Source organism: Oratosquilla oratoria, chromosome 43, assembly GCF_046742065.1.
Source record: "Oratosquilla oratoria isolate Oo_2021 chromosome 43, ASM4674206v1, whole genome shotgun sequence".
NCBI lineage: Eukaryota > Metazoa > Arthropoda > Malacostraca > Stomatopoda > Squillidae > Oratosquilla > Oratosquilla oratoria.
This window is the reverse complement of record NC_134819.1, coordinates 12,257,087-12,283,645: the sequence shown is the minus strand read 5'-3', so window position 1 is coordinate 12,283,645 and position 26,559 is coordinate 12,257,087. Positions and strand designations below refer to the sequence as shown.

Below are 26,559 nucleotides of genomic sequence, written 5' to 3'. Positions count from 1 at the left end.
TTATCATAATACACCAGTACCTACCTTCCTACCTACCTACCTATGGTGTGCATCACGCTATGTTAATTAGTACTCTTGAAGACTACTTCGGGGATTCCTTTGACGACTCCTTCGGGAGACTTTGACGATTCCTTCGGGAAACTTTGACAACTCCTTCGGGAGACGTTGAAGCCTACTTCGGGAGACTTTGAAGACTCCTTCGGGGGACTTTGAAGGCTTAGGAGACTTTGACGATTCCTTTCTTCGGGAGACTTTGACGACTCCTTCGGAAGACTTTGAAGACTCCGCCGGGAGACTTTAACGACTCCGTCGGAAGAATTTGAAGACTGTCGGAAGACTTTGAAGACTCTTCGGAAGATTTCAAAGTTGTATAATCGTGGAATTCCTCGTGTCCTGCTAGTTATTATTATTATTGTTATTATTTTATCTTTATCATTATTATTGGTATCATTATTATCATTGCTGTTATTACCAAACTCCTTGCCCATCAAAGTTGGATTGCCTGCTCCCAGTGAAAAGATGCTGAATTTCTCCAGCCCTAGGCGGGACTCGAACTAGGATCACTGAATTTGTGGCCGAAAACAATATCACTGCACCATCGAGTTGTGTATGTATGTGTGTATTGTATCTTCAAGGCTGATTGAAATCGTCGTGTGAAAGAATGACAGCGTTAAAAGAATTGTTTTAATCTCATGACTGCTGAAAATTTGCTTTGACTGAATGAAACTGCCTGTCGAGGATCAGAGTAAAAAATATAAGTCGCCTTTCGCAGTGAGAAGTTGTATGGTTTCATGAACATAGTCGTGAGGAACACTGACTCTCTCTCGAAATTGTTGGTTAATCCACACTGCCAGAGGTCCTACACCCCAGATTGTTGTAATTGTGCCTGTGTGCTGCTGCCAGGGTTCAACATTCAATAGGTATGTGTTTAATCGTGTGTGTAAGGCGACCTAGTAGAGTGGAGATGTGTCATGTATTTACCTAGTTGTATTTGCGGGAAGGGGAGCTATGCTTGTGGTGTCCCGCCTTTGTATCTCGCAGTGTCTAGTTTACTTTTAAACTCATGAATGGTTTTTGCGTATTTTGTCATTGTCCAGTTTGTTCCAAGTGTCCACTACTCTATGTGGAAAACTATTTTTCTTCGGTTCTCTTCTGTAGCTATGTTTTTTTCTCTTTCCATGTCCTCTTGTGTTTCTCTTGTCCCAGTTTAGTAAGTCCTCTCTATCGAGTATCTCTGTGCATTTCATGCGTGTTTCTCATCGTGTGCTGCTGTATCATAAATGATGTCTGGTGGGCTGAGCAGTCTGTTTAGGTGAAGTCTGTTCTGTTCAGTTTGTTAGTTTGTTCAGCGTAGTTTGTGGTGCACGCACAAACGACGGACGGACGACCAAGCAGTGCTTGTGAGTTGATGATGGAGAATGTGCAGGACTGTGGGTGAGGTGGGTTTAGTGATCGATACACATTGCATAAGTAATAAACCTCCAGAAGGAATCTGAGCCAGTGATCTATAACCCCGTCCATCATACCGAGGGCGTTACGGGAAGATGAATGAATATCACGGCGTAAGTAAAAATTAGAGGGAAAAGTATCACGTGGTACGACCAAGGGAGTTTTCGAGGTAGACCGTAACTCCATTAGCCACCGAAGAAAAGACACAGGGAGGAACAAAATCGCCCGGCGGTAACCAGAATGAAAGGGAAAAGTGCCACCTAGTACGGAAGGGGTAATTTACCTTACCGAATGACGCACTCCACGGAGACTGATCTTAAATGTTGGATTTACGGCGTAAGACCAGGTCTCAGCCAAATCCAGATCCAGGGAAGATTTGTACTCCACGTGACGTCATTATTCCGATCCAGTGAATATATATCCCTGGAGTGACGTCACTGATGTCGCAGATGACGTCAGACCAGAGTCTACTTCGCACTTAATCTTTGCTTGCTTACCAAGCGGGTGACGGCACGATCGACTCCCCTCCCCCGGCCAGCTTCATACACGATCATGAATGATCGCAACATAACTCGGGCGGAGGAGCCCTGGCTAATGCTGTAATCTAATGACATTGTGAGCTATTAGCAACACCAACGACAAAAAAAAAAAAAAAAATCTTCTTGAATGCAGGCCACCTTAGGTAAAGAAGGTGAGGAGTCGACGACAGGAAGCGCTGAGTAGCTTTAGAGGGGCTTTACACGGTCTAACGGTACGTCGAACGCGGTTCGACAGACACGTGTTTAAAGTGATGTGTGAACGGGGTATTTGGTTGTCGAACACGTTGGTTAAACCCCAAATACCCCGTTCACACGTCACTTTAAACACGTGTCTGTCGAACCGCGTTCGACGAACCGTTAGACCGTGTAAACCCCCTCTTAGGGACTGTTGGAGTCCGGTAACAGTCACTGCTGGGAATTAGAGCGCGGGACTCGAACCCACAACTAAGCGAATGCGAGACCAGTACGCTTCATATGACGCTACCAGCGCATTAGTGCATGGCCTAGTGATGTTTTGAATGAGTTGGATTTGTATTCTACAAAGTTTCGGAATAATGATGCATTTTGTGGGTTCGTGCCCAAACCCCTGGGTATCCGGCAATGGTCTTCGCCGGTATCGTCATCGGAAGCATGCTGGCCTCGCATTCGTTAAATTTTAGGTTTGAATCCCGCGCTCTTCTTCGATTTCCAGCAGTGACTTTTTCATTGGAAGCTCTATAAAAGTGCTGAGCCTTGGTTTTCGATTTTTATTATTATGAAAGCGTAAGAAAATTTTGGCACAGGAAGGAGGCTTTTCGGTTTGCCGAATGGTCTCTGGTGTCTCTTTTGGTCAGATTTCAAAACTCACCAACAATCAAGGGTACTTCTCATCTGTTGATAGATGACGCCTTGAACTCTCAACTCTTGCTGTATCATATATATGTCTGACGACAGTTTTTATATCGAAATATTACAAGATGCACCTTGCCGCCTTAGGGAAGGATATGACGCTACTCGAGTGGATTTGAGACCCAGGAGAAATGTAGAAGGAAAGGCGGCTGGGATAGGCTAAGACAACGTGAACGATGTTGGTATTTTTCAGACTGAAAATAAAAACCTAATTTCAGGTTCGAATCCTGTTGACAACTAATGCATGTTGTCGATGATTTTATTCAGATGAAGGGAACTCCCCCAGGGGCGGCGCAGTGAGGGGGTGATTTGTGATTAGAAACTTCATCGAGGCTGCTGATGCCGTTCGTGACCAAACTAAACTAGTGCATCCCTCGACCACTAATTCAGCGATCCGAGTTTGAGTTTCACCCATGGCAGAAAATATCAGCATCACTGTACTGCGAGCCGGCAATCCAACTATGGAAGGCAAGGAGTTGGGTGTGTAAGGTTAGCATTAACCATAGATCGGGCCATATATGAGTTCTCATCCGGGAGGCTGATGGCTGTCGATCACGAGTTCAACGCGTGATCCAAGGCTGGTGATTCACACCCTCACCTAAAAGGACAAACCACATACCCATCTTCCTTTCCCTCCCCACATACTAACATGTCTGATTTACACAACACCCTGCAACTACCATCCACTTTGTCATTTCCACAAGCAACAGACACTACACAAAATCTTGGGTGACGAGACACCAGTACCTCTGTCATCTCTACAACCTCGTCAAGGACTTCTAACCAAATTGCAAACACAAGGACAAAAGCGCCGGAAAAACTACAGTCCGTAGCACCCAGCCTTCGCCACCGAGGCACGGTGCCTGAGGGAGATGATTAAAATAGCTTGGAGGTAGAAACAGTTCCAGTCGGTAAGGAAGGGGTGAAATTGGGAGAGTGTAATGAGTCTAGTATAACCTCGTTCTCCTCCTCCTTCTGGATGTCGAGAGTTTCCCTGAGGTGAATGGGGCAGCTGGTGCAGTGGAGAAGTGTCACTTGATGTGGCAGTGGGGAAGGCTGATATTTGATTAAATTTCTTACATAATTTTCATGCACTGCTGTATTGCCTTTACAATGAATTAATTCGAATAAGTGTAATTTATCTCCAGTGAGTAAAGGGGATTTTTTTCTTCGGTTGAACAAGGTCATATGGAGACAGCTAGAATAAACGTACAGAATGACGACCGTCGAGAGTTGGGGAAAACTCAACTGGATACCATCTCAACTGGAACGATTTTTCTCGTCTAGATATCCTGGTTGTCACCAAGCGATTTTATTCATCGGAGGCGGGAGGCAACCCCCGTCGTTGATGGGTCAGTCGAAGGATGTTTTTTTTATCTCTCCTTCTCTCTCAAGATGGCTACAAAGTCGGACGAGAAGAGCGGTGACAAATATAGTTGGTATACGAAAGGAAATAAATACATGCCATTTTCTCGTTACGTAAGCGCACACCCCCACCCTACAACGGACGTAACGCGTCGCGTGCGTTGCGAACTGTCGTCGATTTTAGAAACGAGTGGGCGGAGCCACGGATCTAGGCTCCGCCTTCTTTGTTGCAAATGCTTTTGTGGCCATTTCGCTAAGATGCCGCTCGATATGTTGCGATGACTTTAACATAACCTTAATTTTATCTGGTTGCCAAATAGAAGAAATGAGAACGCCTTTTCTCCCAGAACAGTACATAATGTTCTTTAACTTTCTAAATGTATATTTTTCCCACCAGCCAATCGCGATTACTTTTCCTACTTGTGCCAGCTTGGAACCAGTTCGAAGTCGCGCAAGAAAATGAAATGTAATTCCAAACTACATAATTATAGAAATTGCTTCATAAGCCTTCCCTCCAAGGAATGGGTTACAACATTTAAGATTATGTAGCTTTGTTAGCTGTGTAGGTTACTTCCTCATTGCTGTTTTGCTTTGGAACCTGTGCCGCCATTACACTGTGTGTGTGTGTGTGTATATATATATATATATATATATATATACATAATATATATATACATATATAAAATATATATATACATATATAATATATATATATACATATATAATATATATATATATAATATATGTATATATATATATAATGTATTTTCACGATTTTTTTTCTCTCTCTGTATCAAACCTGGCCACGATTTGATCAGTTCTATCAATCCAAATACCAGCGTGCTATGTTTTTTATTGGGAGGTTTTCTTACACCGGATATGAAATAAACGCGAAATGCAAAATATAACTATTTTACTTACATGACACAAAGTACATAGGAAATGAACTTACAAAAATATTAAGGGGTTGGAACGAGAGCGCGAATGTGAATCGTGTGCACGCAACCCTCCTTTCTATATGTGGGGCACATACAAGTGGCAATGGCAGGTGCCGCTTAGCTACATCTATAGGCCTAGTCTATATTCCTATTTACCTGGCTTCACACAATCCTTCCACTTAATTTTTGTGTGAAGGTGTGCAATTTATCATTTGCTATCTATCTGAATCTTGTTAAGAAAAAAGTATTATCTGTGATGACGCTACTTTCCTAGGCTATCGTTGTTGTAGTGACTCTTGACTTCCCAATGCAAATCGCTCCATTTGTGTACTCTGCCGTACTACAAAGCAATATCCTATAACTGGTAAGTTTATCAGAAGTAACGTATTATTATAGTCCTATATTTCATTATCCAACTTAAGATAACCATGATGTAGTGGTCGAATTCAACATAAAGTTATGTGTTGTCACCACAAAATAGATAGTAAGGGTAGTTACAATGTTATATAACCCTCGCAAGGATACGTGGGCTGACATTACAATACACAACTTAATAAGATACCGCGCTTGTATAAGTTACTGAAATTGGGCTCTGAGTGATGGTCGCAATATGGCGAGTGCATAATGTAACAGCTAAAGTTTTAGTTTGAGACCTGCTTTTGCTAGTCGTGAGAAGACAATGTGTAGAGTGTTTAGATTTTCGCTAACGGATTTGGAAATGGTGATCACGTCATGGAGGTACATGAACACTTAATGATCTATAAGACCTGCAAGTACTGTGTGCATAAGTCGTGTGAACACTGAAGGAGCTAAAGCGAGACCCATGACTAGTTTGAGATGATAATGACCTGTGGGTGTGCTAAAGGCTGTCAGATGCCTAGACTCTGGATCAAGGGGGGATCTTGAAATATCCCGACACAAGGTAGGTCGTGAACACTACGTTGTTTTCACCGACGGAGTGGAGTGTGCCTTGTAATACAGGGATGGGGTGTCTATCTGTTATGGTTAACTTATTTAACTCTCTGAATTCTACTAAAGGGCGGAAGCAAACATCGTGTTTAGGGACAAAGAGGGGGAAGTTCCATTCAGTGATGGATGGTTCAATAATGTCTTGCGCAACCATGTCTTGAATAAGGTTATCTAGAACTATGCGTTTGCAGCGTGGCATTCTGTATGCGGAAATGTAACATGGTTTGAGTTCTCACGAAGTAATATGATACAGAATAAGATTAGTGAGTCTAAGAGGTTCACCTGGAATGGCAATTGTATGTCTAAACTTGTTGCAAAGTGCAAGCAAGTCGGCTTGTGCATCAAGGAAGTCTTTGGGGTTGAACTGTGATGCATCAATGGGTTCCTGTGCTGTGGGCACGTCGGAAATTGTGGTACAAACTTGAGAATTGGGGAATTTGTCATCCATGACTTATGCGTGAAGGATATACTTCGAAATCGCAAATGTTTGTACCAACTGTGAGATAGAGGGGTGAGTTAGTGCCATTGGCAATTAAAATGTATGACCTTTCTTTGACGTAGAGCTGATGGCTGAAAGCGGGAAAATGCCATTGACACGACAAGTTTCTGGCATACATAGTACATCGGTGTCTTGTACTCGAAAAAATCGAATGTGTATCATTGTATACTCACGCGGGAATAGCGTCTTTGGGCTGATAATCACTGTGTGTGTTTGAATGTAGATAACACTTCCGAGACTAGGGTGGAATTGTTGAATTCCTCTAAGAAGGACAAGAAGGTGTCCTCAGGCGGTGAAAGATCAATGGTATTTACTGGGTGTTTTCTCCTGAGTTTAACTGATTTGGACATGCGGGAGGAGTTAGTGCGTCTGTTACGTTTGGAACGCAAGTGCATATCTGTCAGTAAAGTAGCAGTTAGAGTTGTGGGAAGGTGTTTGGGTGGCGATGCTATTTGTGCTAGCAGCTGGTGCATCCTCGTATGATGAAGCAGTGTGTAATTATGTTCTGCCTACTCGGCTACGTTGATGTGGTTGACTTTGTGGGACGTTGTTGATGGAAATGCAGGGAGGAAATGGTTTGCATAAATGATGCCATTTTGCGGAAGGTAAATGATTGTTATGTTGCTTCATCAATGTTAAGCCTATGAGGATATCAGCAGGAAAGTAAACGTCAGCTACGTTGGTAGTAACTGGAATGGCTGGGCACTCATCTTTGAAGCTAATGTCTAAGGAGAATTTACTAATGATCGGGAATAGTACACCATCAACATTGCAAAGGTTGACATCGGGGGTTCCAAAAAGGGTGGCACGTTTAGTTTCAATGCGGAATTTGTTGAAACTGTACTAACATTATGTTAACTGGGGAACCCGTGTCGAGAAAGATTGTCACTTTGGTGTTGCTAGACGTAGCATTGAAAGTTAAGGAATGGGAAGATGTCTGGGATATTCAGGGTATGTACCAGTTGAGTTAATGAGTGAATATATGGCTATGGGGTAACTGCCCTTGGTGTGCACCGAGTCTTTGTATTCTGCATTCACAAAGAGGTGTTACGTGAATGTGTAGCAGGAGAATGATCTGGGGATTCTTGTCTGTGTTGCCTCCGTGCTAGCAGCACACGGCAACAATCACTCGTGTGAAAACATGTACCGTGATGATCGCAGTGTCGGTTTGGTTGTGAAGGGTATCTGTGGTAACACGTGTTTACGAGGTGTCCTGGTTTGTGGCAGTATGTACAAACCATTTGTGTTCTTGAAGGAGAGCGTTGGCGTGAGCGATATCGAGTGCGAGATGTATGTCTTGATCTCGTGTTATGTGAGGGGGACCGTGTGACCTGGGCTATTGTGTGGGTGGGTGCGATGGGTACTGACTGGCTCTGGATCTGGGTGATAGCTTTGTCCATGTCAGAGAATTTCCTGGAGGATTTCCCTAGTGTGATACCTGGTGTGAATGGGATTGTGCTAGCTTTCTGGATTGTGGGTGTAATTGTGAGAGTAGTCGAAAGAAGTATGCCATGAACAAGGCTACGTGTTCCAATGAAATTTTGTCTTCTGATTCCCAGTCTGAGTTTTGAGGCTTTCTCCGAGTTCACTTTTAAATGTTGAAGCGATTTTGACCTTTGTGTGTGTGTGTGTGTGTGTGTGTACAATGATTGTAAGTTTTAGCCAAAGAGTATAAGGGGGAAAGTGCTGCAAGTGGTTCAAATGCAGCATAGGACTTTCTAAAATGTTCTACGAATTGATGATAGGATGTTATTTCCTCAAGTCAGACTGATTGAATTCACCAGCTAATGTGCTATTCTCATCTCTTCTGGATGTTAGTATGGAGGTTTTTGTCTTGTCGTCTGTAACGTTTCTTCGTGTTATCTCTTATTCAACCTCAGAGAGGAAATTGTGTACAGGAATATTCTTGCCGTTTAAGAGAGGTAATGTTTCATCATTGACTACAGTGATGAGGTTTTGTGTTGTCATGGTGGTTTGAGCAGGAAGTGAATTTTCTGAAGAGTTGTTAGCAGGAGGGGACATTTGGTATAATGGAATTGAGCGTAGAGCGGCTTCGCATACAGGGTCGTTATGTCGAGTCTGAGAGGGGTTTGGACATGTATTTTGAAGAACTGATGATAAAAAGGGCAGTGATTGTCTTGCTCCTAGGTGATGATAAGAACGGGAGAATACCTACTTATCCAAGATGATGTATAATGCAGGGATAATGATGCAGTGGGGCGAATCGTTGGTAAGATCCACTGCTGGAAACAGGAGTAGGAATTATAGTACAGTGTATTGGCTGGTGAGTTAAAATATATGTAACAAAAATGTATATATATATACAAAATGAGAAAATACGAGAAAGGATAATTGAAGATCTTACCAAGCTAGATGCGGAGAGTGGAGAGTGTTGGAGGGTTGTCTCGTAGAGATGATCGTTGTAGTGTTGGTTCGTAGAAATGATTGTTGGAACGTTGGCTCGTAAAAGATGAGCGTTGTAGCGTCGGCTCGTAATGAGCGTTGGCTTGTAGGTACAGCGACGGTACGAAGCTCGATGCAATGTTGGCGTGGAGGCGGCGGGCGTCGTGGATGCTGGAGAATGCCGTGAAGAGGGGTTGCCTCGTAGTAGATGCTGGAGGATGCAGCGAATAGGGGTTGCCTTATAGTAGATGCTGGACGATGCAGTGAAGATGGGTTACCTCGTAGTAGATGCTGGACGATGCAGCGAAGATGAGTTGCCTCGTAGTAGATACTGGACGACGCAGCGAATCAATGCAGCAGTGCTTCGTAGTAGGATGCCGGATGAAGAGTAGAGTGGTGAGTTGGGAAATGGCTTTGTTTAACCGGAGTGTAGATCTCTGATGTATGTTCTCACACGTGGAATCCCTAATTTGTAGCCGGTGTCCTGCAGTTGTTGCGTCGGAGTAGTGTTGAGAGTAGGATAAAAACTGCTGCCGCTAGAATGTAGATTTGTAGTTCAATATCTACATTAAAGGTACTGGTGTTTGGAGAGGCAAACTCGTATAGGTCTGCGCGTTGTGTAACTGATCCTGACAGAAGTTCTTCTCGTTTGAGAAGAATCAGAGCATTCCCGGTTCTACTGGGTGTTTGACCTTGATGAGGAATTTCTTGGCTTTCGTAAGGCGGTTCTCTTGGGCCTTGGCGGTGAGTAGTTGGCCCTTACACCTCTTGTATGAGGAGTAGCGAAGATCCTCGTTCAGCGCTTTCTTCACAGTCGCCACTCCGACGCCCATCTCTCTTGCCAAGGGCCGCACTGCTGCCTTGCCCGAATCTTGCCGCACCATTAGTTGCAGCTTCTCAATGAATTTCGTTGTGCGGACAGTCAGAATACCTGTTATGATCCTGCCTGTTAGCCACTGCTTCCACATCTCCGTCGCAATTCTCCAGCTCACATTTTCAAAGAGCACTGAACTGCAGCTAAGATTTCCGAATTTTTTAATCCGGCGCGAATCATGATGCAGGTCACTCTTTTCCAATATTCCGGTGCTTTCCAGGTTCCATGCTCTGTAGCTCTCACACCCACCAATAGAACACTGAATCAGCTATCCGTTGCACTTTACCACTATTAAATCCTTCAAATGGTTCTGAAATGACAGATCAAAATAATATAGATTTTATCCCAAACACCCTGTATGTATATATATGTATATATTCTTACATTTGGTAATTATTGGATATTTCCTTACAAATATAATTATCTAATACAATCCTAAGTTAAGGTTAAAGTTGTTATCATTTTTTAATTTAATCAAACAACTTTCAATTAATTTTCTTTCTACAAAATTATTGTTGAAAGTAATCACTCTAGCATTTCCCCAGTTGATAGGGTGATTAAAAGTGCTTAAATGTTAAAAATGGCACTTGACTCATTCCCGTCTTTGACACATTTCTTGTGTCGTTTTATCCTAACAGAAAGATCTTTTGCTGTTTGTCCAATATAGAATTTATCACATATTTTGCAAGGAATTTTGTACACACAGCCTTTTTGGCAATTTTTAGAATTATTAATTAGGTATTGTTTGATTGTGTTATTGTTAGTGAAGGCTATATTTATATTAAAATTCTTGAGTAATTTGGGAACAATAGTTAAGTTTTCTTGGTAAGGTAAAACTACTAGGTTATTATGGTCTTTGGGTTTGTTAGGCTGAGAATTGTAAAAAGTTTTCCTTGCAAAATTGTAACAAACATCAATGAAATGTTTAGGATATTTCAATCCAAAACTAATATCGTAAACATTTCTTATTTCCTCATCAATGTACTCGGGACTGCAGACCCGTAAAGCTCTAATGAACATTGATGAGAAAACTTATCTTTTTACATTATCAAGGTGGGAAGAATAGTAATGGATGTATAAGTTTACATTAGTTGGTTTTCTATATACACTAATGTAAGGTTTCTTTGCGATGAATATTAACGTCTTTAGGCATTAATATCGAAAGTTATATGGTCTTATTTGCGGATGATGCAAAATTGTTGAAAAAAGTGAATATTGAAGAAGATTGTGAGTCGCTACAGAGTGATCTCAATAAAGTATGGGAATGGAGTAGGAAGTGGGAGATGGAATTCAATATTAAGAAGTGTAGTATAGTGGAATTTGGAAGAAGCAAAAAAAGAATAATGGGATATAAATTGGGAGAAGAAGAAATAGAAAAATAGAAAATGAGAAGGACCTGGGAGTCATTATTATAATTAATATGTCCCCTGAGAAACATATAAACAAAAATTTTGGAGAAAATTATGATTTAATAAGAACAATCAAAGTGGCATTTACATACCTGGATGAAGAAATGGTGAAGAAAATACTAGTCACTTTGTTAAGACCAAGATTGGAATATGCAGCAACGACGTGGTCACAAAGTACAAAAAAAAATGTATAACAAAACTTGAAAGAATACAAAGAGCAATTACGGTACAAAATTGGCACCAACACTCTCAGAACTATCATATGAAGAGAGACTAGCAAAACTTGAGCTACAGACATTAGAGCAAAGAAGAGAAAGAGGAGACTTGATAACTATAGAATCATGAAAGGCATAGAAACTATTGATAGAGAGGATCTAATAAAATGGGATAGTAGAAATACAAGAGAACACGGAAAGAAAATCAAGACAGTTATAGAAGAGATCTGAAAAAGAACAGCTTTCCCCACAGAGTAATAGACATTTGGAACAAGTTAGATGAGAAAGTGGTGTGTGCAAAGGATTACAAAGGCGGAGCATGCCGACAGGAGACCTTTTGGTCCATAACTAGGTCGGATGCGAAAAAAATCCTAATAATAATAAATAAATAAATAAATAAAAACTATAATAATGTAAGTATCAAATAAAATACATAAATAAATGCATAGGCACAGTCAAACAACAAACAGGTAAATAGTAAATAATAAATTGACATATAACTAATAATAATGAGAATCAAACAGACAAATGATAACAAAACAAAAACAATATAAAATAAATAATAATCATTACAGCATCTTGCTTAGGTGTTTATCTAAATGATTTTTAAAGCCTCGAACTGAACTACATTGCACTGCCTCTGCAGGAAGTTTATTCCATTCATTAACTACACGGTTGGTAAAGTTGTTTCTACCCACTTCCAAATTGAATCTATTTCCGGACAGTTTGAGACCATTGTTTCTTGTCTGATTCTCATTCAATGTGAAAATTTGGTCACTTATGATGTTGTCAATTCCCTTTAGAATTTTAAAGAAATGTATCAAGTCACCCCTGAGTCTACGCTTTTTTAGGGAAAACAGATTCATATGTTTTAGTCGATTTTCGTATGATTTATTTTTGATATTTGGAATCAGTTTTGTGGCTCGCCGTTGTACTTTTTCCAATCTGTCAATGTCTTTAATGAGATTCGGTGACCATACGGAAACAGCATATTCCAAATGTGGACAAACTAACGATTTATATAACTTGTTAATGAGTGATGTACTCTTGAAGTCAAAAGATCGCGCAATCAGTCCTAGAATCTTATTTGCCCTCTCAGAGGCTGAAATACACTGCTTGGATGATTTGAGATCGTTACTGATAATTACGCCGAGATCTTTTTCACTATTCACTTTTGTTAACGAATTTCCAAATAACTTGTAATTGTACTTACTGTTTTTTTCAACTATGTGCATTACCTTGCATTTACTTGTTAAATTTCATTAGCCACTTTTCAGACCATTGCTGTAATTGATCTAAATCTTCTTGAATATCTAACTGATTTAACTGATCATTTGCCATTCCACACAGTTTTGTATCATCAGCAAATTTGGAAACAGTAGATTTTAGTCCATGGTCTATATCATTTATATATACTATAAATAGAGGTGGCCCAAGAACGGAACCCTGAGGAACTCCACTTGTAACATTTTTCCATCTAGAAGTTTTTCCATTTAAAACATCTGTTTTCGATCATTTAACCAATTACTATTCCAACTTATAGGCTACCACTTATTCCGTGTGAAGCTAATTTAGTAAGTAGTCTTTCGTGTGGGACGATATCAAAAGCTTTTGCAAAGTCTAGATATATTAAATCTATATTGTTTATTTTGTCATAACTCGAGATGACTGTGTTGTAGAATTCGAGTAAGTTCGTAACGCAAGAACGTTTCCGTCTGAAACCGTGCTGGCTATCATTTATCAAACATTTACTTTCTAAATGATGTTCGCTAGCATCTCTGATGATAGTTTCCATTATTTTTCCTACGATTGAAGTCAAACTTATAGGCCTATAGTTATAAGGTTTCTTTTTGTTACCTTATTTGAATATGGGAGTAACGTTAGCTAGCTTCCATTCTCTTGGGACATAGCTTCCATTCTCTTGGGACATAAGCTTCCATTCTCTTGGGACATCAGCTTCCATTCTCTTGGGACATAACTTCCATTCTCTTGGGACAATAACAATACATGAATTTAAAAACAATCTAGATGAAATGAGATATGAAGACGGAACTCCCCTTCCCATAAAATACAACTAGGTAAATACACACACACACACACACACACACACACACACACACACACACATTCCCACGACTCTAACTCTTCCATTTCACGACCACCTGTAGACATGCCTTCCAAGCGAAACAAATGCACTAACTCCTCACGCATGTTGAAATCAGCGAAAATCAGGACAAGACGCCCTGTAAATACCATTGATGTTTACATTGTTTACATCTCAAACCACACCCCCACCTCGATGCTCTCCCCCAAACTCTCGGGAACCTATCCTATCTTTGGACTTCAGTCAAAGAACAAAGTTAAAGCACTCAATTTGCACATTCTTACGAAAACCGTCTTGCAATCACAGAATCACACTATTCCTGCAATAAAGGACATTCAACAATCCTCACAACCAAAACCTCCAGTTCCACTTCCCCGCTATAATCTTAGAAATCGAGCAACAAGTTCATAGAATGTATATTCTTGCCTAGGTGAATGGCAACAACATCTACTTTCCGCATATTCATACTATTGTTCATATCATTAGGCCTATCTCTTTATATTCATGCATATTTTACAGTTACCACAATTCTTACACAATTTTGTAAATATGTCTTCATGCCCAGGTCCTGTAATCAGGCCAGGCTTCCCTTGTGTTTTGGTTTCTTCTATCACCGTGGTACCAATATCTCTGGGGTCAGTGATAAATAGCGAACTGAGATATCTTAGCATCTCCGTATTCAACGTATGCAACACTTCGATACGTGCACACGCGCGCACGCACAATATGCTACAAGATGTGGTTTCAACAAGACTACCATCTCCCAAGGGACTTCCATTGTTCTGTGACCAAGCTAACCGACCTTTCTTGACGACGCCCTTTGATAACAAAATATTTTCAGCGTCCAGGTCAATAGCCCCAGCTGTGTCTCGGGCCAGCCACCTCCATCGGCCGACGCCTCAATCGAGGCGACCCAACATCCAAATATTCCTCATGTGGTAACAACCTCCTTTTCCATAATTGGCAACCTTTGTAAACTGTACACATGTATAAAATATTTTTGTCAACCCTCCGAGCTCTCCTGAAGGCTTGCCGTGTATTTTGTTGGAGAACAGAACTGAACCAGGAGAATTAAAGCCAAGAACTCCGCCAGTGTTCCCGTCACCAAATCCAAATGTAGAGTACACAACACACACACACACACACACACACACTGCGGTGGCGCAGTTGGTAGAGGTTCAGACTCTCAGCACGGTGGTACCGGGGGTACTGGGTTCGAATCCTGCCCAGGGCTGAAATTAATTCAGTATCGCTGCGCCTCGAGTCGTTACTCCAACTCGTGGGCGGGGAGTTGGGTGTGTATGTGAGTGTAAGGTCCTAGCATTACCCATAGATCGGTCATACGAGCTCCGAGCTCTCTTCCGGAAGGGAAATAGCTGTCGATCACGAGTCCAACACGTGATCCAAAGACCAAGGTGAATACACACACACACACACACAGATCGGCTAATAAGGAGCTCTGAGCTCACTGCCGTAGGGTGGTGTCTGGCTGTCTCGGCAGAGACTGCAGCAGATCCGAGGTGAATACACACACACACACACACACACACATATATATATATATATATATATATATATAATATGATATTTGTCTTGTTAAAGACCAGTGCTAAGTCAGTTTCTACAATCTTTCTCCATTAGTCTTATGTTACTTATATTCCGGGGGTAGATTAAACACGAATCTACCGATATCCGTGGTATGTTGACACTAATTACATAAATACAATGGCGAGCTTTCGGTTGTTACATACAACCATCTTCAGACAAATAAATTGACAGGAAAAGGTCCATGTCAAATATGCTAGAGGAGTTTTGAGTTGACAGGACTGTTATGGTTGAAATTTAGGGGAATTAGGAGAGGTTCGAGTCAGTTCAGAGACTTGTTGGGGGAGGTAGGCTTGGCAAGGTTAGCGTCAGTTGGTGTTATGTGTCTTATTGTCCAGTGGGTTTTGTCCAGGTGTGATGGATTCTTTGTTTAGGAGTAGTGTGCCTATGTGTTCGTTTGTATGTTAAAGAGTGGCGTGTGTTGTGAAATGTAAACTTTCTCAAGAATGTGTAGTTTTTTTGTGATTGTTACAGCGTTTGAGTATTTTGGTATTGTTAACTAAGTCTTGTCTTGTGAGATTTCTGTTGTGATATTGATTCATGTGTTTTCATATGCTACCCTCACGGCCATTGTGAGCCTCCTGCTAAGTGAAGTAGTGGTATACCACTTTTGCTTGCTTCAGGGAATATAAGAAACATATAAGACGAATGGAGAAAATAACTAAGAAGATTGTAGAAACTGACTTAGCACTGGTCTTTAACAAGACATGCCCACAAGAAAATTTACTGTCAATATATATATGGTCTGGATGGATGCCATGCAGAATGTCTGAAAAAGGGAGGTACAGTGATGGTGGACTGGCTGGTGAGGTTATTTAATGTTTGTTGGAGAGAGGGTAGAGTGCCGGAGGACTGGAGGAGTGCCTGTATAGTTCCTCTTTACAAAGGAAAAGGGGACAAGTGTGAATGTAGTAGTTTCAGAGGGATTAGCTTGTTAAGTGTAGTTGGGAAGGCTTATGGGAGGATCTTGATTGAGAGGATTAGGAGAGGAACAGAAGGAGTAATTGGTGAGGAACAGTGTGGATTTAGGACAGGTAGAGGTTGTGTAGATCAGATCTTTGTGGTAAGACAGATATGTGAGAAAGCTATAGGAAAGGGGAAGGATGTTTTTTGGGCTTTTATGGATCTGGAAAAGGCTTATGATAGGGTAGACGGAAAGGCTCTGTGGGAGATTATGCAGATATACGGGATAGGAGGAAAGCTTCTGGGAGCTGTCAAGATTTTTTATGAGAGTAGTAGAGCTTGTGTCAGGATTGGAAATGGAGAGAGTGAGTGGTTCGAGGTAAAGGTGGGACTTCGTCAAGGATGCATTATGTCACCCTGGCTGTTCAACTTATACATGGATGGGGTGGTGCGAGAGGTAAATGCAAGGGTAGTGGGCAAGGGATTGGAGATGGTTAAAGAAAATGGAGAAAAGTGGGAGGTGAGCCAGCTGTTGTTTGCTGACGACACTGCGCTTGTGGCAGGATCGGAGGAGGGTTTGAGGAAGTTGGTGGCAGAGTTTGGGAGAGTATGTGATAGAAGAAAGCTGAAGATAAATGTGGATAAAAGTAAGGTGATGAGATGTACAAGGGGTGAAAGTGGCAGTAGACTGGAAGTGAGCAATAAGGGAGAGCGACTGGAGGAAGTGGATAGTTTTAGATACTTGGGTGCAAATGTGGCAGGAAAAGGTGGAGTGAAGGTGGAGGTAGAATGTAGATTGAGAGAAGCGAGTAAATGCCTCGGTGGATGAAAGAGTGTAATGAGGAATAGACATTTGGGAATGGATGCTAAGAGGAGACTGTATGAAGGAGTGATTGTGCCAACAGCACTGTATGGGGCAGAAACATGGAACATAAGAGAAGAAGAGAGAAGGAGTTTGAATGTGTTTGAGATGAGGTGTCTGAGAAGTATGATGGGGGTTAGTAGGCTAGATAGAGTGATAAATGAGGAGGAGGAGAACAGGGGTGGAAAAGGAGCTGGGAGATAGGGTACATGAAAGAATATTAGGATGGTTTGGACACATGGAAAGAATGAGTGAAGAAAGACTAGTAAAAGAGGTATGGAAGGCAGATGTGGAGGGAGTGAACATGAAGGGACGTCCTAGGATGAGGTGGATGGATGGGGTGAAGGGGGCTCTGGGGAAGAGGGGAATGTCTGTGGAGGAAGGATGTGAGAGGACAGAAGACGGGTGAATGGAGAATGGTTGTACTGTATATGGATGATGTGATTGCATGAGGTGGAATGGGCGGGGGGGATGGGGGGTGAGGTAGTATGTGTGAGCAAAATTTGACGCAGCCCGAAGGGATTTCTCCCCGTCCTCTCCTTTTATGCAATGGGGGGACGGAGAGGGGGGGTCGCCGATTTAATGAAGCGGCCTTGCTGTGGATGTGCTGTGTCTTGTGACACTGCTTCTGACCCAGGGTAGTGGACAAGGTGCAGGGATGACCCATCCAGGAGGTGCTCAGATAAGAGGGAGGGTGGAGGGGTGTGGAGTGTATTCAGGGATGGAATGGGTGGAAATGATTTTATGCCTTTCCATTTTTGGTTACCTCCCTTGTAAGGGGGAAAAAGCCTTGGCATATGTATGTATACACACACACACACACACACACACACATATATATATATATATATATATATATATATATATATATATATATATATATATATATATATATATATATATTCCAGTCTCGGACTGATCAGACTCTTATTATTATTATTATTATCATTATTATTATTATTATTATTTGTCGTAATTTCATCCATATGATGAAATACCACTCATGGAATCGTTAGGTTTTTATTTTTCTCCCGTTATTTATGTGATTTTCTTATTGCAGATGGTCTCATAGAATGCCTAAATCCTTTTCCTCCTTTGGTTTTGTGATTGTTTCATCATTCATTTTCCTATCCTCTGGCGGTCTCATCCTACTTTCACTTTGGCTAATTTTCAAAATTTGAATATCTTCATTCTAATTTTGATCATCATTTTTTTCCAGTTATGAACCCCAACTAAGACATCCTCTTGTATTTTATTTTTTCATGATGACCTCATCGGGGAATTATTTTGTGTATCTACCTATTTCATTCAATATATCATTGATATACGCTAATAACATCACTGGTGCCAGTACCCTTGGGTACACTACCCACCTCTCTTCAATCCGACATTTCATTTTTCACTACTAAATGTGTCTATCGTTTAGGAAACCAGTTAACCATCCCAGAGTGCTCCTTTTGAGTCCTACGTTTTCCAACTTCCATATTAATCCTACGTGCAGCACCTTGTCGAAAACATTTTCTGGGTACAGGTGTACAACCCATCTTGCTCTCAAATAAAAACCTAGATTGGTTATACATGCCTTTCCTTTTGTAAATCCGAACTGATTTTCAACCAAATTTCCAATACCTCCAAGTAATTAATTTATTACGATATTTTCATACATTCTGGTTTTCGTGCATGTTATGAAGACCGGTTTATAATTCAGCGGTTTTGCTTTTTTGTAGATTAGCACAACATTGGGCGATATCCAGTCCAATGGTGCCTTCCCTTCTAGTGAATATGCAGTTAGATGGTATCCGTATGCATATGATCAGAGCTCATGCGCGAATGAATATGGTAATATTCTAATGTTTTTGTAGTGTGTAAGTCTCCTTTCATTGTAACCGTCTGCTCGTATGTTGTACATGCATTTCCACGATAACTTGGTGCACTTGATATCATGTTGATTAAAGAAACATGGTTGTCAGCCAGCTGGGCCATGCAATCATTCGGTCTGTTGGTCGGTCGGTGGGTGAGGAGGCAGCAGCGGCGGCCATCTCTGCAGAGTGGTAGGGAGAGGTAAAGGTGGATTGTACAGTGGCAGGGCGACGGTCGACCCGGCGAACGAGTGAGAGTGGCGCATAGGGTCCGGTTGGTTGTGTGGCAGTGCTGTGGACGACAAATCGATTTAAACAACCTTACTCAGTAGTCGCAAAGAGCTTTCTTTGGTGTTGTGGAGTGCACGGTATCGTCTTAATTCTGTGTATGTGTGTATCATAATTAATGGTGAAGTTCGCTGTTGCCAGAACAAATGAATTTGTGGTTTTTGCCGGGTTGCTGCCGGGCTGAGTTGGTAATGGAGCAATAGCCTGCGAACTTGCTAAAAGGCGAACTGTGTCGTGTTTTTCGTCTGAATTGTCGTACTTCGACACGTACCATCACCAGTTAGTGAACACATTATTGTGGGCCAGCATTGTGTTGCTACTGATGACTAAATTAATCCGCAGTGTTTCAATGGCAACAGTTCATGCATACCGATGAGTATGACGAGACGTCCTTTTACAGCTTGAATGATTGTACTGATTTTCGGATATTATTTTCGTGTGCTGCACAATGTGTTCTGTTGTGGACAGCTTCTATACTTAACGGAAACTGAGTTGTAACTTCTATAGAGCAGATGTAAACATGATCTTAATCTCCGCTGGAACACGGATGGACGTTAATTCGTTTTACTTATTCTCTGTTATTATTGTTAATCATCTACGGTCACTGATGGACATTCTACAGTGCCTAATTCTGCATTCAATATTTTAAGATATTTTTAGCTTGATGGACTTCGGGAATGTTAGGTCTGTCTCTGATATTTTGTGAATCCTAAGTAGCCAGTCAAGTCGCTTTACCTAAATAATCCCATGGATGCAGATGACTTGCTACCGAACCCGAGTAACCAATGGATCCCATACTCAAGTACTAGGACCCAATTCAGGCTGTCCCAGGCCCCCTGCTGCCTCAAGGGGCACAGACACCCCACCCAAGTTTCTACCTAAGCAAAAATTTATACATTTAATAGTAGAAACCAATTCAGGGTGTCATGGGTGATAAGTATATCATTGACTAAGCCTAGTTTATTTTTTATTTTCATTTACATTGTCTTAGTAGTATTTTTGGTCAATTTATAGTTCATATCACAACATTTCTCACTAGGAACACATAAGCCAGATATGAAGTTCTATGGTTGGGTGAGACTATAAATTGACCGTATTTTTTCATATAAAGTTAATATTTCTTATATCAAAATTAGGGTATGTTCATGTGTCTGAAAATGTGAATTAGACCTTTATGTAATCTTTTTGTTGACTGTTATTCATTGCAGTAGAAGTACTCTCAGTGTTGATTTTGTCCTGGGAATGTATTATGAATTTTGTACTGGCTAATGCCAGGCAAATTGATTCAGTTAAGGTGGGGTACTTATTACTTGAGATCTTGTTTTTTCTTGTTCATTGCCCCCCACAGAACAAAATGTGTACAATACATCACGTGGCTGATGAGTGGGGTAGCATGAATGGTTTTAAGGGAAAGAGGAGGTCCTTAAGCCTCCCCCCCCCCCTCTAGGAGGTCAAAGCAATGAGGCAAGTCAGTGTAAACCAATAAGTAGGTTAGATTGATCAGATTAGTCCAGCCATTGGGTTAGGTGTAACCTGTCACTATAGTAGACAGCCCCCACTTGACGAGAATCCTTAGAGGAAATCTTGGATGAGTTCTTTTCTGCCACACAGTCATGGGATACCTTCACCTAGTTTGGGTGATGAAGAAAAGGCTTTAGTTTAAGCATAGCTATGTCCCAACCCACCTTAGTGCCATAGGTAACCCAAAATTTACCATATAGCATCTTGCATAGATCCTCAGTAGAACCCTTGAATGCATGTTTGACACTTGCATATTTGATAAAAGTTTAGGGGTAGGGGGCTCTGAGCTGCAGAAATGTAGTCCAACTTTGTACATACATATACCAATGGCTATTTCACCCTTACAAGGGAGGTAGCAAAAAACAAAGGCATAAAATCCACTCCCACTTGTTCCATCCCCACGTACTCCACTCCCATTCACCCCCTCCCTCCCTCTAGGCTCCTGGATGATGGGTCATCACTGCATCTCGCCCACTGCCCTGAGTCAGAAGCAGTGCAGCAAGGCCACCTAATTTGATCGACGACCTCCGTCTGCCCCCTCATGCAGAAAAAGAGAAGATGGGGAGAAGTCCCTTCATGCTGTGTCAAAATATCATTCACATGTACTACCTCACCCCCCATCCTCCACCCACTCCCATGCATCACAGCATTATTTATACACGTTCTCTATTCACCCCTATCTTCTGTCTTCTCCCATCCTCAACAGACATTCCCATCTTTCCCAATGCCCCTTTTACTCCATCCATCCATCTCATCCTTGTTGCCCCTTCATATTCACTCATACCTCTGCCTTCCACACCTTTACTAATATTTCTTCACTCATTTTTTCCATGTGTCCAAACCATCCTAATACTCTTTCATCAACCATAACTCCCAACTCCCTTTCCACCCCTGCTCTCCTCACCTTGTTTCTCATTCTATCCAACCTAGTAACCCCTATCATACTTCTCAGGCACCTCATCTCAAACATTCAAATTCCTCTCTTATGATCCATGTTTCTGCCCCGTACAGTGCTGTCGGCTTAATCACTCCTTCATACAATCTCTTACCATCCATTCCCAAATGTCTATTTCTCGTTACACTTTTTAATCCCCCAAGGCATTTACTTGCTTCTTTCAATCTTCATTCTACCTCCACCTTCTCCCTTTCCTGCTACATTTGCATCCAAGTATCTAAAACTATCTACTTCCTCCAGTTTCTCTCCGTAAATACTTGCTTTTAGTTTGCTGCCACATTCTCTCCTAGTACATCTCATCACCTTACTTTTACCCACATTTATTTTCAACTTCCTTCTTTTGCACACCCTCCCAAAGTCCGTTACTAATTTCCTTAATACCTCCTGTGATCCTGCCACAGGTGCAGAGATGTCAACAAACAATTGCCATATCTCCCACTTTTCTCTCTTTTCTTTAACCACCTTCAATCCCTGGCCCATTACCAGTGTGTTTACCTCTTGAACCACCCCATCCATGAATAAATTGAACAGCCAAGGTGACATGACACATCCCTGGTGAAGCCCCACCATTACCTCAAACCACTTGCACTCTCCATTTCTGATTCTAACACAGGCTCTACTACTTTTGCAAAAACTCTTGACTGCTCTTACAGCTTTCTTCCTATCCCATATATCTGTGATACCTTTCACAATGCTTTCCTGTGTACCCCATCATAAACCTTTTCCAAATCCTTAAAGGCCCAAAAAACATCCTTATCTTTTCCTAAAGCTTTCTCACATATCTTACTAAAATCTGATCCATGCAACCCCTACATGTCCTAAACCCACACTGGTCTTCTCCGATTACTCCCTCTGTTCCTTTCCTAACCCTCTGTCAAAACCCTCTGAAACTACTATGCTCACAATTTTCCCTTTTTTCCCTTGTAGAGTGAAACTATACAGGCACTCCTCCAGTCCTCCGGCACTCTACCCTCATTTAGACAAACATTAAATAACCTCACCAGCCAGTCCACCCTTACTATACCTCCCTTTTTTTAGACACTCCACATGACACCCATCCAACTCAGGTGCCTTACCTGCTCTCATTATTTTAATAGCTGCTTTCAGCTCATCTTTCCTTATTTCTACTCAATTTTCCTCACTCATTACTGTAATTTTCTCAGCTCTTCCCACTCCAACTACCTTTCCCTCTCTATCCTCCATCACATTTTTTTTTTTTTTTTATATACCAAAGGCTCTTTTTGCCCTTACACGGAAAGTAGCCAAAAAGAAAAAGGCATAGAAACCACTCCCACCCATTCCATCCCCCACATATTCCACTCTTCTCCACCCTTCTCCCTCCCTCTCATCTTGGCACCTCCTGGATGACGGGTTATCCCTGCATCCTGTCCACTGCCCTGGGTCAGAAGCAGTGTCACAAGACACAGCACAACCACAGCAAGGCCGCTTCATTAATTCGGCGACCTCCCTCTCTGTCCCCTCATGCTGAAAAGGAGAAGACAGGGAGCAATCTCCTCGGGCTGCGTCAAATTACTGTATTTCTCGTACATACTTCCTCACCCCCCATCCCCCACCCACTCCCCCCACATGTATCACAGCATCATCCATACACAACCCCTCTCCATTCACTGCTATCTTCTGTCCTCTCCTGTCCTTCCTCAACAGACATTCCTCTCTTTTGTAATGCCCCTTTTACCCCATCCATCCATCTCATCCTAGGATGCCCCCTCATATTCACTCCTTCCACCTCTGCCTTCCACACCTCTTTTACTAATCTTTCTTAACTCATTCTTTCCATATGTCCAAACCATCCTAATACTCTTTCATCAACCCCATCTCCCAGTTCCCTTGCCACCCCTGTTCTCCTCCTCACCTCCTCATTTCTCACTCTGTCTAGCCTAGTAACCCCTATCATACTTCTCAGACATTTCATCTCAAACACATTCAAACTCCTTCTCTCTTCCTCTCTTATGTTCCATGTTTCTGCCCCATACAGTGCTGTTGGCACAATCACTCCTTCATATAACCTCCTCTTAGCATCCATTCCCAGATGTCTATTTCTCATTACATTTTTTAATCCACCAAAGCATTTACTTGCTTTTCTCAATCTACATTCTACTTCCACCCCACTCCTCCCTCACATTTAGTAACTCCTTAAATACTCTACCCATCTTCCTCTTACTACCATCTCTCATTATCATCTCTCCATCTGCACCTTTTACCCTATCTTCTCTGATTCGCTTTCTCTTCCTCAATTTCTTTCCAAAACTTCTTTTTATTACCTTAAGAAATTTGTCATACTCTTACCCCATTTCACATCTGGTCTCCGCTTTGCCTCCTTTATCTTATGCCTTGTCTCCTCTTTGTACTTCTCATATGATTTTCCTGCCCTATTTTGTAACCAATCTATGAATACTTGCTTCTCTTCTACAACCTTCTTTCTTTCATCATTCCACCGCCCACTACCCTTCCTTCTATTTCTTCCTGTTCTTCTTGTTCCTTATACCTACTTTGCACACCTTGTGACTCCCTCCTTGAACCATCCCCATTCCTCCTCCATTCCTAGTCCTATTCTATCTTTCACTCCCTCATACTCTCTAAGCTTCTTCATGTACCGTATTTTCCGGCTTAAAATGCGCATCGGGTTATAATGCGCACCCATGCACTTCGTTATCTCAGTACACAGATAGCGCCCCCCGACGTATAACGCGCATGCCCGATCGTATTTGTCTATAACGCAGTTTTACCTCTGTATTTATATCATGTGAACGAGGTTAGATGGAGAAGTATTTTTCATTGGCTAGAGCCACCGCTGGGAAATCTGTTGATTTGTCACTAAATTAAGTATCAGTTTAGGCATCAATCAGGACACAACTAAGAAAAAGTCGGAACTACATGTACCGGTATATGACTCATGTTGTGCGTTGGTCCCTTATTACTTTGTAGCTTAAATAGTTTGTAGGAAATATGATATAAAAAAAGTTTATTGTAAGTAAAGTATACAGAAAAATTTCGGGATTTTTTACAGAAAATGTTCATTTTATATCTTGAGGAAATAATTCTTTACCATTTTTTATTTAATACTGAAACTACGAATGTTTCGTTTTAGCTTTGAACCTGCAATGACAGTGGTGAAATAGGACAGTCTCTCATCGAGGTGACGTTTAGTTAATATAACTCCCGAAAGAGGGTGTTGTAGTCAGGTGTTTGACACGAGTTTATGAACGTCCGCAACGGAATTTGTACCATACCTAAAGTGAAGCAACAAAGCCAACATAAAAATTCAAACTAAGATGCTGTGAACATGGGCAAATATAATGAATATTGATCATGTTTCATGGTGTTTAGGTCTATTTAAACATGAAAAATAAGATTCGATAGATACCTACCTATACCAAATATTTATATACGGTAGCCCATGCTGGCGTATTCTTTCATGTCACCATGGCTGTTGTTCTTGTTCTCACGGAACGTCACGGAGAAGTGTGCCGTCCCGACTTTGTGACGGCCAACATCGTCACGTTGTTGTGAAAAAAATTACACACACAGCCGCAGAATTTTTATCGTAGGCCGTAGATAATGCGCACCACCGGATAACGCGCACCCCCCATTTTTAGGCCCTTCCAACGGAAAAAGGTCGCGCACTATACGCCGGAAAATACGGTACTCCTTTTCTTTTTTAAGCAATTTACTCTAAGCACCTCTCTACCTTGTACCCTTTTTCTCTTTCTCCATCTATCCTCCATTCTCAACTTACCTTCCAAAAAAATGGTCTGATATTCCCCTACTCTCTCCCCCTTAGAACATGTACATCCAAAACTCCTCCTACTCTTTTCCATGTTACCAGTATGTAGTCCATTAATATCCTGTCAGCCACCCTTCCATCCACCACCCTCTATCATGTGTACTTATGCTTGACTTCCTGAATACAGTATTTGCTATCATCAACTCTCATATGAATTTTTCCTGGAGCTCCACATTTCCCAACCACTCCATCTATAGGTTCATTTTCCACCCAAGCATTAAGATCTCCCAATATCACCACAAAGACATTTCTCCCAAAACCGTTAATGCACTTGTTTAAATCTATCCAAAAATCCTCCCTTTCCTCTACACTTTTCTCACTACCAGGCCCACATGTACACACAAAAACCCACATCTCCCTTACCAGTTTCACCTTCATCCACATTAATCTTGAAGAAACCTTCGACTCCACCACATGTTTACCTATCTCTTCATTTACTAGTATAGCCTCCTCTTCTCTCCCTCGTCCTCTGTCACACCTGACACCCTCCCAACTACAATCCCAAACTTAAACTTGCCCCTCCCTTTCAGCTTAGTTTCACTCAATGCCAACACATCCATCTTTTCACAAACATACTGTCAATCTCTTCCCTTTTACTCTCATCTGTACCACATCCATGCACATTAAAAGACCCAAACCTTAGGGTACTGGTTGGAAAACTCCCAGACCCTCTTATGCCTTTACTTTTTTTTTTTTTTTTTTTTTCTTCTTCTTCTTCTTCTTTTTCGCCTTTTATGACTCGAGTGGACTTGATGGTAGCATTCTTTTCCCTCACCACATCCATCTTTTCATAAACATACTGCCTATCTCTTCCCTTTTACTGTCATCTGTACCACTTCCATGGACATTAAAAGACCCAAACTTTAGTGTTCTGGTTGGAAAACTCCTCCCAGACCCTCTGATGCCCCCTTTTTTTATAATGTTCCCTTTGGAGCTACAGAAATTAGGATGCCTAGTCCTATCCCTCTCCCATTTTTGTCGCCTTTTATTACTCAAGTGGGAAGACTTGGTGGCAGTGTTCTTTTTTCCCACCACAGGGATTGGCAAAAAAAGGAAAAGAACATTTAGAGAAGTGGTACAGGACAGTATCAAGAATGGGGAACAGCATA

General features: G+C 41.6%; 1 protein-coding gene across 8 annotated transcripts in view; it reads left to right on the top strand.

Annotated features, from left to right (window-relative positions):
• mino (glycerol-3-phosphate acyltransferase mino) overlaps positions 1 to 26,559 on the top strand; it is a 274,254-nt gene that overhangs the window by 149,157 nt on the left and 98,538 nt on the right. Inside the window, exon 1 of one of the 8 annotated variants that reach the window (XM_076180077.1) lies at positions 19,078 to 19,155. The exons of 2 other annotated variants lie outside the window; for them this stretch is intronic. The gene's annotated coding sequence lies outside the window, so the exon portion shown is untranslated. Of the gene's footprint in view, positions 1 to 19,077; positions 19,272 to 26,559 lie in introns of those variants that run through there. 5 more of the 8 variants (XM_076180074.1, XM_076180072.1, XM_076180078.1 and 2 more) reach the window with 5 other exon arrangements.